The following is a 12,773-nucleotide window of genomic DNA, read 5'->3' as shown; positions in this document are numbered from 1 at the left end:
TGGACTATCAAAACAGTAGAAACCAGCAGTACAGTTCATCTAATGAAAACAGTAGAAAACATTAGCAGTACAGTTCAGCTACTGAAAACAGTAGAAACAGTTGCGCTACTAAAAACAGTAGAAGACAGTAGCATTACAGCTCAGCTACTGAAAATAGTAGATGTTTCAAAACACCCATTGATCTACTGTAAACAGTAGACACAATTTTCAGTAGGGGTACCAGCATTAATCATTCAGCTGTGATTCGTTCAAAATGGGTTATCAGATAAAAAGCAAATATTCTGTTTATGAACTTCCTTATGAACGTGAAAATTAGCCTTGTCACTGTGAAGGAATTTTCAATCAATGGAAGCATCACAATAATTGTTTGAGCCAACCATTCATAATGCGCAGCTCTTCGTGGATGTATCCGATTAAAATTATATGCAATGGCATGCGAACTTCTTTCCGTAGACGACGCTTTCATCTCAATGCGTTTTTGACGTGCTAAAGATATTTTACTGCTTTTTTCTGACACTTCGAAGAGAGCAAATTGGAACAAGAATTCAGTTATAACTTTTTAATGGTTAAAGATACGCCGAAAAAACCTTCACCATTGCATTTCTCATGAAATTCTAGCCTGATTTCATGTATCATATCACCTCCTTTCCATTTAAAATTCTGAAGTTGAATTCAAGATGGCGATCGTCATGGTCATATGTCCTATATCCAGAGGCGAGGCGTCCGGTCATCGGGAGATGCGGCGATGACCAAGCAAAATAATAAAAATATTGCATTTTATATATTTTAGAGAAGCAGTAAAAATAATAAGTCAGAATACTTGCATATTTGTGTGAAATAAGCCAAGCGACAGCATGAAAGAGCTCGAAATACACAAGAGATTCACTAATCTTAGCTCATCGAAATGAGGCCCCAGTACTACCCCTCGTGCTGCTCCCTCCCACCAAGTTTTTTTATTGCAGGCAATGGTGTTCGTCGGCCCAGCTCATCTCAGAATGCTGCGAATCTGTCTGGTCTCTGCAGTGCCGAGAACAGCTGAACGCTTCCGAACAGGCAGACAGGTCCAACGACCTGTACTTTCCCCCACTCTTAAAGATCTGGGTCATAACAGGCCCTTTTTTCAGCCCCCATCCCCATGTTTACAGCCAAGGCAGGGTTTGTCTGGAGTCATCAAGATTCTTCCGAGTGTCCAGTGGCGTGCTCAAGGAGGGGTGGTGAGGATCATAATTCTGCTTAGGCTCAATATTCTTTGAGAAAAAGAGAGAAAAGGCAGGAAAAGATGGCAAAATGAGGACTTCAGGAATGACTACTAAAAAGTACATGTAAACCCCCCCCCCCTTCTTCGAAAATCCTGGACACACCACTCGAATGTCTGCTATTTCCACTTGTTAAGAGGAAAAGCACACATTGAACGATATGAATCTGCTTTTCATTATCAAAACAACATTTGGCGGCGAACCATAAAGGTTCTTCTTACCTTTAAATGCGACAATTGAGGTGTTTGCATTTCAGATGCCATCATATCTAATAATTCTTGTCGTATGGGATAGAATTATGTGTCTTTTGTCTGTGGTATGAGCTTTTACATTGAATTGGCAGTGACCTTGGTGTTTATCGCCGAGAAATATTGTGCCTCTTCATTGAAAGATTGACCCTGACATTTGGCAAATCTTTCGATGACTATGTAAAAATGTCACGCTTCGTCACTGCCTATATCATTTTCCCCCATCCCAATTACAAACCTACAATATTAGTTTTGCAGAAGAGAATGACATTCAACTTTTATTTGGGTGTCTCCACACTTTTGGACCACTCTGTATATCATAGCTGCATGACGAAGTATTATTTCATAACTTATGCATGAATTAATACAGAGAACATTTTGATGTCTCTTAATACTAAGTAATGAAGTCCATTTTTGGCATATACTTAAGGTTTTCCTGTAGCTTTCGACACATCATGTGGCTTCATCAGGAGATAAGACAAAACTGTAGGTTCAGTCCCAATTAACCTTACTGTGCATAAAAAGGAATTAAAACACTAAATCAATCAATCAAAGACAATAATAATCAAAGTTTAAGAAAGTTAGGTTAAAATGGTAAAATACAATGCAGTGCCCTGTCACTCCTTCCTACTCCATCTCTGGCTGTCAACTCCTGATGAAGCCTAGCCACATGATGTGGTAAAAGCTAGAGGGAAGTACATGCCAAAACTGGACTTCATTACTCAGTGAAATAATGGCATTTGGTGTAAGTTATGCCTTGTCTATGTTATATATTTTTGTAACAATTTGATTGCAAAGAACATGTTTATCACATCATTGTTTACAAATTATATACAATAATTATTTTCAGAAATAAGTATAAACTTTACTAGTCTATTCAAAATGGCTAGTTTGCAAACACAGAGAGTAACATTTTTTTTTACCATATCTATTTGTTTGCAAAAAGACTATATTTATTTTGTGTGATACCAATAAGTTTTAGTGACACCATATTTACCCTTTGCCATCCTCTTTCACCTCTTTGGCAGAATCTTTGCCTCAGTACTTATGACAACAGCTCCACTCACCTTTCTTCCATGGATACAGCTCTAATGATATGTGACAACATTTTATTAGGCAACTATTAACATTTGAAATCTATCAAAAAAAATTATACCAAACTCAGTATTTGGGGTCAAATGTTATCTCATCATAAATAGATCTTTTGACAAAGTGATTTGTGAAGGAACAAAATGCAAATTTACAAAAACAAATGGAACCACTGCCTTCTGGTGGACCACCCACTGTGGTCTTCACCAGAAACTGCAAGTCTTGGCCCCCACTCCCCCTCATCCACAACTGAATGGTATTAATTTGAACAGATGATAGTCAGAGGGTGCAATGTGGGGACTGTAAGGAGGGCAAGGCAGAAGTTCTCTCCCCATTTTCCCAATTTTCTCCCTGGTGAACTGAGCAGTGCATGCGTGCATTATCATGTTGAAGAATAATTTTATTTCTATGATGATTATCCTGCAATGCACAACGGAGCTTGTGAAGTGATACATAACGGCAAGCATTTATGGTTTCCCCAGGTTCAAGGAATTCCATCAGCATGCACCCTTCTGCAGAAGACTGTGCCTATAACCAGCAGAGCTGATTTTTGGTGTGTTTCCATCATTAAAATATTTTACCCATCTTCTAACATTCCTACTCCCATGCATATATCTCCATATGCACACTGAAGTCTATTGTGAATTTCAGCAGCAGGAATTCCCTCTTTAACAAGGAATTCTATCACAGCACGTTGCCGAAATGAAACATCACTGTCAGCCATTTTGAAACAACTGCCTGCGTTCATGCTATGAAAGCTATTGATGTCACACTACCTCGACATGTTCAGTAAAGTCCATATTTTGCAATGATTCACTTTGTTGGCGTGTATTGATGGATTCTGAATTTTAAAAAAATGTTGCCATTCACTTTCAATATGCCCCTCTTACATGGCCATAGGAGCAAATTTGTCACCATGTTGGTTCCTGTCAGAAACAACTACTTTCAACCTAAATAACCTGTCTCCCTTATCCCCAACTTACATGCTTGAACACACAAACACAATGAATGTTCACATTCTCTAGTTGAAGTTCAAAGTCTGCTGTTTCAGCAGGAATTGCATGCAAAGATTGATGTGTCTCCATCTGTTCAACTAGCCTCCATGAGAGTGGTTAGCACAGCATGCTATGACACCATATGTCCCAGGTTCAAATCCTGGCCTGGGCATGGGTGTTCTTTGTAAGTGTCCCTTCAACAACTTCATCATATCATCACTCATCCTAATCTTCATGATTAACTAAAAGTGGTAGTAAGTCAAAGTAAAATCAACCAATTCATCAATCTGTTGGACATTTGCAGATTTAGTCAGGTTCAGTGATCTTTGTTGGGTTCAATCACAAGATGACATTCACATAGATAAGTGCATCTTTTGTCAGGCTGTATAATTGCCATGCCTCAATACAAGCTGTCTGGTGGCTCCAACTGTGAACCTTTCTTGTGAGGGAAGGGGTTGTGATATTTTTTTTAAAAAGGTAAGGTAAAATTCCCCATGCACTTTGTACCATGCTGTGAGGAATATATAGTAGAGGTCTGCGTGGGCAGACATGACTCACTGGAAGAAGAAATGTCCACTTATCCGACCTGCCACATGTTGGGACGCAAGCTCTCGATGCACAACGCATATTGGACGGACACAGGCTGACGTCATCCCTGCTTGGTTCCTTGTTGGGCGGGATCCATGTGATTCCAACTTTGGTCTTTAAGCATGGGCTCCGTAGGCAGATGTCATAGCCATGGTTATTCTTGGCACAGCGAGAATCATTTGATGATAACTGGGGATACAGTTCAGAATTCTCAATGTGTTTTTGATGCACTAAAGACATTTTAATGCTTTTTTTCTGACACCTCGAAGAGGAGCAAATTGGTACAAGAATTCAGTCATAACTTTTTACTGGTTAAAGATACGGCAAAAAAAACCTTCACCATTGCATTTCTCATGAAATTCTAGCCTGATTTGATATATCATATCACCCCCTTCCCATTTAAAATTCTGAAGTTGAATCGAAGATGGTGGCCGTCATAGTTATATGCCCTATAACATTTTCCCCCACCCCTATTACAAGCGTACAATAATAGTTTTGTGGAATAAAATGTCATTCAACTTTTATTCAGGTGTCTACACACTTTTGGACCACCCTGTATTTGAAGTGCATGCATGATTCTGCAACTATGTTCAAGTAAAACTATTGTATTCAATACACAATATATATATATATATATATATATATATATATATATATATTCAATACAATTGTTGTAGGGTTGTCTTTTTAAGTTATTTTGTTTAGAGATAAGAGGCAAGAGTTTTGTTGTAGAGACATTTTCATGAGACACCTACAAGTTCCTTACAGTGAAGCAGTTTCTATTTGAGCATGTATGTTAAAAATACTGAAACAAGTCACTATTACACTCTTGGATTAATAGGACCATGATAATGAATGATGAATTTACAGCATGTTACAATGACAACTTGACAATGGAAAAAGGCCAATTAATTTTTCTAGACTCAAGTCCTCTACTTCTTTCAAAGTATGCCAAAATTTTCTTTACAATGGTGGTCCAAACTGAAATTTGGAGGTTACAACCAGGAATGGATTTTGAAATCATTTGCACAAAAGGTAAGAGTTCTAATCATTTGGGTATTGACAGAAATTAATCATCAAAGCACAAGCATCATTTGAATTGATAGGCAACTCAGAAGAGCTCTAAAGGAAGAGGACATATGCTAGACTTCAATTTTCACAAATTCTTTCCAAGTACTCTTAAAGAAGATTGAGGCACAAATTCCTTGGGCATTTTTTTAGACAGCTCAAATTAATGTCTATTTTATTATTTTAGAATTAGGAACCATCAACCTACTAGCTTAAGATTTCTTTAACCTCTTCAGATCCATTAGTACAAAATTTGTAATTTTTTGGTGAAATTTAGTTTTTATTTATTGAATAGAGTCGATTGTAGAATCTCATCTTGTTAAATTTTTCCCACCAATTTTTCAAACTATAGTGTCATTCCTTGAATTAGGCACACACAGGAGATGTACTATGTAGATTTTTCGCAACGTCGACGTTGCAGTGTTTCAAAGGCAACAGATCCTGTTGCAGTAGCACTAGACGAGACGATTTCACACAGGTAAAACAGCGACTGCGAAAAATCATGCGAAGCCAGGTAGGCTCTGTAGCTCAGTGGCAGAATGGTTAGCACAGCGTGCTACGATGCCAGGGCTCCCAGGTTCGAATCCCAGCTCTGACATGGATGTTTGTGTTTGTCTGTCCTGGTGAAAATGAGAATTGAAATAAATTGACATGTATGAATTTGATGTGTGGGGAAGGCTGCCGTGTAGGGGTATTCCTTTTTATTTTTTTAAAAAAAAGAACAAGAAGTGGTAGATCAGTGGCACGGTGTCAGAGACCTGTATTGAATTTCATATATGTAACACACTGGATTTCTATGAATAATAATAATATATATATATATAAAGATATTAGCTTAATAGTTTCAATTATTTATTTGAAATTTACATTTTTAATGATTGGAAACTTTTTAGTAACATTGTTAATCACATATGACATTAAACTCGTGAGCCACGGTGGTCCACTTCGGAGGGTGTCTGACTGTTACAGACAGTGGCGTGCCCAAGGGGGGGGGGTTTAACCCCCCCCCCTTTGGCCCAGTATTTCTAAAAAAGGAACATCAAACGCAGGAAAAGATGGCAAAATGAGGGTTGACTAATAAAAAAATGTATACCTAACCCCTCCTTTCGAAAATCCTGGTCACGCCACTGGTTACAGAGAGGCTTGCGTTCAATTCACAGGGTAGGTGATCTAAAGTTGAAAAGTTTCCTTATTTATCCCTTCATTAAAATGTGTGTAGGGTTTAACAGCCTGGGGAGGGGGGTTAAAGTGGACAGAATGTGGTGCTGATCACATCACCTCCAAAATGTCCGAGATCGTTAATGTGTGGACCGTGAAAATTTAAAATTATGTATAATGTAATATACAGGGAGGTCACAAATTGGGCGTACCCCCCTGTATTTTCGACACTACGATGGTTATGGTTGAATGCTTGATATGAACACACATCTGATGGTTTAAGTGTCCAGAACGTCGGTATGGAGACAGTCTTTTTCGTAGCACGGCCGAACTCTGCGCCATATTTTGGCACACTTTGTGATGCAAGTGTGAATAAGACCTTTTTCCGCGCGGTGACGTTCCCCTCAATACGTTCTGAAGGGCCTTCAAGAAGTCCCCGAGGTGGTTTATCAATGACACAGGTATGTGTTCATATCAAGTAATTTAACTATTACCATCGTAGTGTCGAAAATATAGGGGGGTACGCCCACTTTGTGACCACCCTGTATATACGTAATTACGTATGTATGCATTTTGTGTATTGAGCATTAATTCTTACAAGAATCTAGCAGAGACAACATCTTCCCTTCAACCGACACCCCGTCCCTCAGTACATAGAAACTGTGCACCTTCCAAATACCACCCTGGTAATAATGATGTCATTAAATATTGAGAATATTTTTTTCTGAAAACTAGAGGTCAGTTGTTCTCTGGGAGAGACGCACCTTCCCCCTTTGACATCACTACTGTTTTCCCAGTTTCTCGATAATATGCTGGCAACTTAATCTATAGGTGGGTTTCATGTGATGTCAGAATTCGCACCGCCGCCATGTTTGCGGCCTAGTTGTTTGTCGTCTGCAAGGAAATACCCACCACGTAGGAGAATGGATCCATTCTTTTTGCACGTAGCGTTCGTTACACCTGCTCCAACTGTACGTTTGTTGTTACTACTGTGTAAAATTTCGGTAACATTGCATACACTTAATGACAGTTAATTTTTCGTGTTCAAGCTCTTTGCACAGTCGACACGAAAAGATATGGAGAAAAGCAGTGACGTGCGGTGACGTCGACACTTGGAGTAGCAATGAGTGGCGTGCCCAACGGGTCATAATCCGCTCCCTATTTTAGGGCCCACTATTCCTAAAAGAAGAACGTCAAATACAGGAAAAATTGCAAAGTTAGGAATGACTACAAAAAATTGTACACATAACTTCCACCCACTTTCGAAAATCAAAAACGATTTGATTTGACTACTGAGCCAGAGATGCCGGGTTTGAATCTCGGCTTGGCAATGGGTGATCTTCGTGTGTCCCTTCATCAATTTTATCGCATCGTCTTCGCGATTAGCCAAATATGGCGGAAAGCGAAGTAAAATAAACCAAATCAAACTATCAATCAATGAATGATTTGATTTGATTAGCTTTTTTATACATTTGGTTAATCGTGAAGATGATACGACAAAATTAATGAAGGGACAAACCAAAGAACACCCATGTCCAGGTAGGGGTTCGAACCAGGAACTCCTGGTGTTGTAGCGCGTTGTTGTAACCACTCCCCCACGGTTGGTTGATTTGATGGTTGATTTGACGTTTTAAGTCCACTTTATACACAGAAAGGCTAATCGGGACTAGACCTATAGTTTAATGTGGGATCCGAACCACTATATGCCTCCATCGGGTACAGATCCGGGACCACTTCCACTTCCCCACGGAGGTCGGCCGACAACAAACATGTGAGGAAGGCGCTAACCATTCGGATACGTGGGTATCGGTAAAGCAAACTGCATTTTCCTGAGTAGTAATTTTCAATTGAATTTTTGAAATACCATCTTTATATATGATTAACGTTTTTTCAAAAATTTTGCATTGTTTGATTTCCATAATTTCCCCATCTCACGATCTCGTTACTGAAGGATCCGGGCTCGAGCCCTGGCCTTTGCATGAGTGTTTCTTTGCAACCACTCTTCACCCGTTAATTTAATCAACGTTCATCGTCATGGCAGAAATTAGGTAAAGCGATGGAAGATAATTTCCTCCCAGTGCATCTGCAGGGCACTGTGAAATCAGGAGCCTAGAATTCTCTGTTTATGATTGTCCCTCACGACTTTCCAAGCTCTTAGCTACTTATTCCGATTAAATCTATACAGCTAGAAAAAGCGATGGGTAACAAAACACAACTTTAAACAAACCATTTTTCTACTTTCTTCATTTGGCTTTTTGAGTTCTGCGATACATTTTTCATTTCTAATTTTCTCATTATTCACTGCAGGCAGAGTATAACACATAAGAACAAGAATGCACGCTTGTCACGAATCCGGCCTGAATTGTTCTTTGCGAGGTCCCTTCATCAATTTCATTATATCATCACTCATCCTCATTTTCGCGATAACCAAATGTGACAGAAAAGCGAAGTAAAATAAACCAAACCAACAACAAGAATTAGAACGCGCGTTCATTTGCCCAAATAAATACATCGGTATTTATGATTGTTTAGCTTACCCATTTTTTTATTGGAGGCCAAGAGATTAGTATATTTAAATAAAACACTACTAAAACGAGAGCAAGAGAGAGCGTGAGCAAATATTTGTTATTTAATCATTATATATTCCATATTTTAAAAAAAGCATAAAATTTTTGTCTGCACATAAGACGTTCCAATTGCATAAATGATAAAAGTACATCCCATATCATACATACATAACGTGTAAAAAGTAGTGTAAATAGGACAGAAGTACTGCAGAAAAATTTCCCCTTAGTTCTTTAGAGGATTTACAAAGGAATCGAAGGGAAACGAATCCCCTATCTGTCCTATAGGAGATAAACTGGAGGACCTGAAACCACGGTCTTTCAACCATTGGAGCGGAGGCAACGGAGCAAGTGAGGTAGAGGCAGAAATCTTCCCTTTCCCTTCCAAAACCCGTTTCTACCTGGAACTGTGAGGCGGAGAAAGAGCGAGCTAGGCCTCTGAACGCACCGAGGGACGAGAAGCGCGTGAAAAAAAGTGTTGCATATGAACTGTGGCTTCAACAAAACAATAAATATTGTGATTTGAAAATAATTAGAGATTTGAGATTGATTGATCTATCTCTGCTAGACTAGCTACTCCTCAGTGCATGTCACTGGAGAAAAGGCGAAGTTTTGCGGTGTAGATCCATATGAACTGGACGATAACGAAATGAAAAGAGGCCTAAACCTTTCGCCAACTCTAGTTCACGTGTGTTGAATTACTTGACCCAGCTACCTGGAATCAATTTGTTTCCGTATTTAGCCTATTAGTGGTTCGGATTCTGCTTGAAATATTTACATCCAGTACAGATTTACTAATATTTTCCAGGCTCTGCCATTATCCTCTCTGTTTCCCTTTAAGGTTTGTTCAAACGCTGTAACTTAAAATGTTGAGTTGCTCAAAAACCGTAATTTAACTCCTTGCTTTAACAATTTTGGCTATGCTGGCCTCCGTGACGGAGTGGTTAACACAGCGCGCTACGATGCCAGGGGTCCCGGGTTCGAATCCCAGCCTGGGCATGAGTTTTCTTTGTGAGTTTCCCTTAATCAATTTCATCATATCATTACAGCCTTGTCTTCACGATTAGCCCAAACTGGCAGAAAAGCGAAGTAAAATAAACCAAATCAATCAATGAATTTGGGATACTTTGATGTATCATTAATGTGTTTTAATCAAGCAGTGCTTTTTTTTCTGACAGTACGCAAAGCCTACTATTGCCACCTTTTCTCATGGATCGGCTAAAAATTAATAACTGTGTGTTAAATAAAATAATAATAAATAATCCGGTACAAACGTAAAATTATCAATATGAATTTAACGTTGAATGTTATCATTTTTTTCGTCAAATTTATCGGAAGTATCAACATCTTTCTACCAAACAAAAACAAAGAAACACTACTTGCAAGTATGATTAAACACACCAGCTTGATCCATTTGTACTAAAAGTCACAGTGAAAGGTGATATATGAACCTGAGAGGAAGTGTTGACTCCACAGTAGACCCGTAGCTAGAATTGATCTCCAGGGGTTGCTCACGGGGTTATCAGGGGCAGGCGTGCCCACAAGGGGGGATTATGGCTCAGATTGCGCCAACGAAATTTTTTTGGGGGGGATTTTTTCCCTTCAAATAATATAAAATTCAACTTTTATATATTTTTCCAAAACATATGTAAAACTTTTACACCTTAAATGCACCATATTTAATCTATTACATAAAGAAAAGAAAGTTTTTAAGGATGTTATCGAAGGGAGGGGGTGGGAGAAATATCCACCTCCAAAATATTAGGCCTTATTTTACACATGGGTTCTGGGGGGAATTCTGAATTAAACGTTGGGGGGGGGGCAGTATCCAACTCTAGGTCTTAGATTATGGAGGGTGTTTAGTTAGAGGGGGATTGATCATTAAATTGAGGGGTATCCAATTCTTGGGCATTAATATTGTCTTAGACTGTTGCGAAATTCTTGTGTGGAAACTGAGAATTAATTGTCTTCAATATCAACAGTAAACCTAAAATTGGCTTGGAAATGATGGTGGTAGGATTGAGTATTTAATTTAAAGGGGGAGATAGGTTGTCAAGGAATTTCTGTAGTGCAGAGAGTTCGAATATTAAATTTTGAGGACTGTACCTATTTAGCCACGTTTAGACTCCGAACGTGGCAAAAGAGAAGCTGAAAAAGACTAATTAGTTATCTCGGAATCCTAAGAAAGTACTTGAAAGCCTGCAAAGAGATGGATATAAAAATTTTCTTGCTCGCTTCGCTCGCAATATTTTGTTGCAAGAATGCGTGTTTTTTTTTTTTAGCTTTACTAAGGTGAATGTGAACTTTTATACTATACGTGCATTACAAGACATAAGCGATATTCTCGATATTCATTAATAACATCTCTTAATGCTTAGTGCTGTACACTGCTTAATTTAAAGCTGGTGCATCATTTGGAACAAAAATATATATATTATCGTCCTGAGCTTTACTTTGTGGGAATTACTATATGATTTGAGAGCGCGAATAATATAATTTGGGGGTGGGACGCATGACATGATTTTCGGGGATTTGCGCCATTGGCCTTGGAGGCTTTGTAAACCAACTCCATTTTTTAAAAAATTAAGTATTAAATGAAGGTAAATTGTGTGTGGGGGAGGGGTCATTAAGTGAGGACTAAAAGTGGTAAACGTTGTAAATGAAAAAAGCGAAAGTGTTGGGAAATCGCATCGTTCAGCACATCAGCCCGTAAGAACGTTCACACTAGTGACCTCTTTACACGCTCTTTGAACTACTTAGAGGACTACCAGCCACATTTCACGTTTACCACATTATAAAGCATGGCACATTTTACAGTTTAACGTGGAAAACGGTGTTTGAATTATTGTGGCACTTACAGCGTTTACCAATTTTAGTCTTCAATTTACATAAAGTTTATAAATATCACACAAATACTACATTTTTCTACATCTTTTAAAATATATCTTGAAGTGTTAATTGACTGATACTGAAATCATCCCTTACTCACTCCATACTGCTTTATATGATACAGATATTTATATTACACAAAAATTGCACAATATTCAATCACAGTGCCTACAGTACATTCCATCCCCGGCCGAATCAATGAAACTCTCCTTCGTTCCCAAATCTTGAGAGCTGTTGACCTTTGATGCAGATGCGAAGGAAATTTGCATGATCAGATTTCTGAATAAATGGAGACCGCAACAGGGGCAGTGAAGGTACATATAAAGAAGCTCCCCTATGAAAGAACTTACAAAGTCTAGACAATGTTCTAAATACAGTACTTGCAGCTACTTAGACTTCAGCTCATAAACAAGATGAGCGAATGTAATAGTTGCTGTTCAGTGGCGTAGCGCAGTGCCCTGGGGCCCCCCTGCAACAAATATATTGGTAGCCCCTTAGTAAAAAATTATCGAAAGTACTACAACGTATATATATTATTGATGACGTCAGATGGTAACGGATGTACAACAGTTAGCTACCCCCCTTTTGAAGTGTTTAACTTAACAATTAAAACAAAATTAAACTACCTTATCACACTATAGCTAAAAATCTAAAATAATCTGTAACACTCAACAGGTGTAGACTACATGGGAAATTTGTCTCAGTTCTTATTTGAATATGAAAAGACTTCGGCCCACTTTGAAAATATTTGGTGGGAAGTTACATTTTAAATACTACACATAAAACTAATGTTAGTGGTAAAAGTTTATGAAATAACAAGTTTTCTTGTTTGCGTAGAAACAAAAAACAGACTGTCCGAGCAACTGAACCTTCTTAGTGGATTCATAACTGCAGACAATTTATACTCTAAAAGATTCC

The sequence above is a fragment of the Lepisma saccharinum genome, chromosome 2 (genome assembly GCF_977018435.1).
Source record: "Lepisma saccharinum chromosome 2, izLepSacc3.1, whole genome shotgun sequence".
In the NCBI taxonomy this organism is placed as follows: Eukaryota; Metazoa; Arthropoda; class Insecta; order Zygentoma; family Lepismatidae; genus Lepisma; species Lepisma saccharinum.
This window is presented reverse-complemented; position numbering follows the sequence as displayed.